Genomic DNA, 5,576 nt, shown 5'->3' with positions numbered 1-5,576 from the left:
CCATCAAACTCAAAAGAGTAAAGGCCTGCTGGAGAAAACTGTGTCCAGATGTTGTATATGACTTCACAAGATTTATGACAAAGTCAATCGAGAAAATCAGGAAGAAGATTTTGATATGGTGGGGGATGAAGGGTTTCAAGATATGGCTCTTGGAGAAATGGAAAAGCTAATGGATACCAAACAAGAGGAATTAATAGAAGATGACTTGATGAAGGTGAGTGCTCCTGAACCAGTGCCAGATGATGAGAAAGAAGATGACAAGAGGCAGCAGTGCCAGGAAACAAATTGGTATCAGCCAACTTGGCAGAATGGTTCTGATTATTCAAGGCTGCTTTTGACTCGTTTCATAACATGAAACCTTCTATGATATGGGCACTGAACCTAAAGCAAATGGTGGAAAGATCAGTAACACATAGAAACACTTTTAGAGAAATGAAAAAGCAAAAAAGACAGAAATTACAATGTATTTCCTTAAAGTTACACCAAGCATGCCTGCCTCTCCTTGCACCTCCTCCATCTCTTCCTCCTCTCTTACCCCTGAGACAGCAAGATCAGTTCCCCCTCTTCTTCCTCTTCCTTAGCCTACTTAACATGAAGAGGGTAAATACTTTCATGATGATCTATTTCTACTTAATGAATAATATATTTTCTCTTTTTTAGTAGTATTTTCTTAATAACATTTTATTTTCTCTAGCTTACTTTATTGGAAGAATATAGTATACAATACATACAATATACAAAATATGTGTTAATCAACTGTTTGCATTATTGGTAAGATTTCCATTCAGTAGTAGCTATTTGTAGGTATGTTGTTGGAAGTCAAATGTTATATATAAATTTTTGACTGTGGGAAAGGTCAGCACCTCTAACCCTTGTGTTGTTCAAGAGTCAACTGTTTAGTGAATATCTATACAACAATTAATCTTATATTTTTAAATAAATATTTTATTCAATATAGGTTTATATTTGTGGTCTCAATTTTTTTTAAATTATTGCTGAAATGTTTTATAAGGATAACCCAGAAAACATATTATTTAACCACAAATAGTTATATAATTTATTTTTACAGATAAGGAATTAAAGATAATACAGTCACAAAATCATTATCACATATAACAAAACAATCAATAATCCCTGACATAATATCTAGTTGGTATTCAAATTTCTTGGATTCTCTACAAAAAGAATACCTACATCACATTTTTGTGAATTGAGATGGAAACAAATTTACATGTCATGACCCCTTTTGTTGTTTTTGTAGAGAGAGGGTTGGGCTATGTTACTTAGTATGGCCTTGAACTGTTGGGCTCAAGCAATCTTCCTGCCTCCGCCACCTGAATAGCTGGGATTGCAGGCACACACACCACCACCATGCCTAACATTCACAGACTTTTAAGAGTCCTTTAACTGAGGATAGTTTTCCTCTGTCCTTGCACATTTTCTCTTTACTTGTTGAAGAAAATGTACTTGCTTTCTGTCAGAATTTCCAAAGTCTACTTGGCTGATTGCTTTCTTGTGATGTCATTTCTCTTATTTCTATGTCCCTTATATTGCCTGTCAGCTATTATTCGTGTCTTGGGACTTAGTTAGATTGCTGTTCATTTAGAGTATGTGTGTGTGTGTGTTTTGTATGATCATTGGTGGTACTATACATTGTCTATGGCATTATGCAAGAGGGAATGTAAAAATGAATGGCCCATACTTAGTGATAAGATTTGTTTGTGGATTCAGGTTCCAGCAACTATCTACTTAGCAGATCCATCCCTCACAAATTTCCAAACAAGAATTTCTCTAATGGTTTTGGCATCTGTGAATTATCACTGCCTAGACTTATGCATTAGGAATAGCAAAATGGTGAATTTCTAATTATATCATTCATTTTGTATTTATTGGCTCACACTTAATTATAAAAATTTCCCCTACCAACTACTTGTTTACCTTGCAGCAAATATTCTACAGAAATGGCAGAAAAAATATTTGATTAAGCATTACAGTTACTTACTATTAAAAAAAAAATGGTAGGTGACCAGTGAATGTCTTCTGTCTTTGGACATTAGAAGCCCTTTCACATAGTTTGAAATGTTTTTTGTTTATACTGTCTCAATATTTGTTACTTTCCCTGTTTGAGGGCACAACTAGACATTCTATCTCATTTACATCTGTCCTGCCCCAGACCTAGAATTATTGTTTCTCTAGGAAGCTATGGACACTAGGGATTTTTAGTATATTTAATTCTCTTTACCAGGAAGAATGTATGTTAGCACAATTTTTAACATATAGATATTAACATGAACATATTTATATTGGCAACAAAAGTACAAACCATCTCTCTCCTAATTTTTTTTTTCTACCTCAGAACTACCTTACGGTAGAACTATGGTGTTATTTCAGATAACTTTTATGAACATATCAGATCTTGTATGTAATTAACACTTACAATCTTCTTGATTAAAAGGACAGCAAACTGCCTAAAAATTTAAGTGATCTCTGTGTCATTTTTCAACTTTTCCCTTAGAAAACTTCTATTATTTCCCACGCCCATAGAAACTTTACTTATTTTCACCAGTTCATTGTAGCATGAATACAAACTTTTACTAGATATTAAAAAAGAAGTATGAATGTATTTTGAATGTTTATTTAAAAGATGACTTTCCACACAATCTCTGAGATAGTTTTCTTTTTACTAAAATGAAAATGTAGTAAATGACAATTCAAATGCATATTATCCTACTTAGTTCCTGGGACCTTATACAAATGATTGGCTATTTTTCCACTCAGAATTAAGGATTATTGAAGCTTGTGTAACGAGGACTTTGGTCTTCATAATTCATTTCCTGTTACTTGCTTATGCAATGAAGCATTATAATTTGCAGGCTATTACCTTGCAGGACGTATAACTTCATTGCTTGTACAAAGAAAAGAACAAAGATGGGTCAGGAATATAAAAAACACCTCCTAGGTAATGAGAAAGTAAATCAACTTACATTTCCTGCAAATTGATAAGTAGGAAGTTTTTACTAATGAATACTATAATTCTCACAATGCAGTGTTGTTTATTTGCAGGGTTCCCTTCTAAGAAATATGATTGTATAAGGTAATTATTATACACTGAGATTAGGTTCCAGGTAAGCAAAACTCATAGTGAATTACTTCCATAAGAATTAATACAAAATATCTAGATATGCTCTCAAATTGTCACGTCAGTAATTTTAAATCTACTAACACTTTCAACAAACTCATTAAATTGCATTTAAAATGCACCAGGTAGATTCATTTAAAAAACAAATGAATCATTCTTACCTTAAAAATGTCCATCCTGCCTTTGATTAAAACAACTGAGACAGAATAACCTGTTGAACAAAGCCAGAGCCATTCATAAATGTTCCCAAGCAAGGTAAGTTAGGTAAGTTAGTCAGGGTGAGTGAAAACCATCCACATTGGCATTCATTGCCCTTTTGGTATTTGGGAGGTTGAAGGTCAAGAATCTGCAGAATGTCAAAGGCCTAAATATAATTTAAAAAAAAAATCCTTACTTGAGTCAATAATGTAGGAATAGGGCATCACCTGCTTGACATTATGATTTTGAACATTCAGGAAACTGCAAAACTGAAAATTGTGTATGATGTACCCATGAAGTGACTGTGGAATAATAGAGGAAGTCTACTCCATACATGAGGCACATATGTAGAAACCGGTATGCAAAGAATCAATATAATGAGGAGTGAAAAAGAAACAACAATTAGAGATTTGGAAGATATTAAATAAACACTATCAATAACTTTATGCCAATAAATTTGAAAAGTTAGGCAAAATGGAAATAATCATAAAAAATATAAAGTAAAAACAAAAAAGATAAAAATACAAGTTCAGCAAAAAACAGGAAACATGAATAATTCTACAATCACTAGTATACTTACATCAGTAGATAAATATCTTCCCATCAGAAAACCCGAGACTCAACAGTCAGGAACCTGTTCCAGCAGCTGCATGAGGCAGATGATGGACCTGGAGCCTGAGCTGCTGCTGCAGGAGATCCTTGAGAATGCGAAAGTGGCATAGAGCTACTGGTGGGAGCTGAGTCACCAGCTTGAGGGACTGTGGAAGGTGCAGAGATCAATGAGAGTGCGTCACAGACCTGGGATATTCACAAACAACATTTTAATGATTTAAAGGGAACCCTTGGGAAACTCCTGTATGAGCAATTGGTGACCCTTTTGCAACCGATGAACACTGCAGAACGGACCATTAAACCATTAGATGATTGCCAGAAGCTCATAAAACACGGAGTCAACACTCCAGTGGACTTAGTCAGAGAAGGTGATATTGCCATGCTTAGTGGTGTAGGAGAAGAGACTGAGAAATTGTGGCACTTTCCCAAAAAGAACTTGCATGCTCAGTTGGAAAGCATACCAGAAGTACCTTTATTGGTTGATGTGCCTTGTTTATCTGCTCCTTTGGATGATTCAACTCTTAGCATAATGAAAGACCACATTCTTAAGCATGAAACTGTAGCATCTCACTTACCAATACACATAGAAGAACTGATGGAGAAACCTGGAGCCATCATAGTATGATTGTGTAAGGTGGATGACGACTTTTCAGCACAAGATTGTAGGCTCCGGTTTTGTAAATGTACCTTAAATCACTTTAAGGATGTATATGAAGCTTCTGAAATGAATTCATAGTATTGCACATAAACCCCAATGTTGATGATCAGTTCAGAATCTTTGCCTGAAGAGATTGGTGACAGGCACAGAGTCCTTGGAAGATCCCCCAGACAGTTCATTCCACATTAGTGCCTCATGAGTGGATAGCTGGTTTTGAGGGCTACAGTCTGAGAAATAGAAGAAATATAGCATGCCGGAACGATTCTGAGTCTTCCCTACTCCAGAGTTCCAACTTATTTCTGTGGGCAGACATTAATATTTAGAGTTGAAACTGTGGGAGTACCAGACATGAGACACAGTATAGGAGTGTGGCATAAAAACAGAATGGCTAGAATTCTCTGCAGCAGGATAAAGCTGTGTGTATTGGTACAAGTAGTGCAGTTTTTGTAAATGGAAAAGAAACGCCTCATCAGTTACCTACAGCTACTTCTGAGTTCACGCTCACATTGAGGCTGTGACTCTAAGAACCACCAATAATAATGAAGGCAAAAACGTCAAGCTCGAGTAACTCTTAGTTCAAATAACAGAGAAGTGGTTTCTGACTGGTTACTTGATTAATTTTGTGGTTCTCTTTACCACATAGAAAATGATGCTCATTTTACTATCCTGGATGGAAAGTGTTAGAGTTTTAGATGTTCTGGTGCTTGGTTGTGGTTTGCAGGATTTGAGGTAGCTGTCCTCAGCCCAATTTAGTTGTAATTTATTTTTTTAAAAAGTTGAATTCATCTCTCACTTAGGCCATTGAAAATGGAAAGTATTTCTTGGATTCATTTTGTAATGTTTTATCAAAAAGAGACTTCAAAGTTGTGGACAAAATTTGTATAATTCAGTCAATTTTATTTTTAGCATGCTGTTAACTAAAATATCACATCACAATAAAAATAAAATTGGCTTCAAAAGTATGAGAAG

At 35.0% G+C, this 5,576-nt stretch overlaps 1 pseudogene; it reads left to right on the top strand.

Moving 5' to 3' along the window:
- Positions 1 to 3,987: 3,987 nt before the first annotated feature.
- LOC101051333 (cytokine receptor-like factor 3 pseudogene) lies at positions 3,988 to 5,299 on the top strand (annotated as a pseudogene).
- Positions 5,300 to 5,576: the final 277 nt, after the last annotated feature.

This window comes from Saimiri boliviensis, chromosome 1, assembly GCF_048565385.1.
Source record: "Saimiri boliviensis isolate mSaiBol1 chromosome 1, mSaiBol1.pri, whole genome shotgun sequence".
NCBI lineage: Eukaryota > Metazoa > Chordata > Mammalia > Primates > Cebidae > Saimiri > Saimiri boliviensis.
This window is presented reverse-complemented; position numbering and strand designations above follow the sequence as displayed.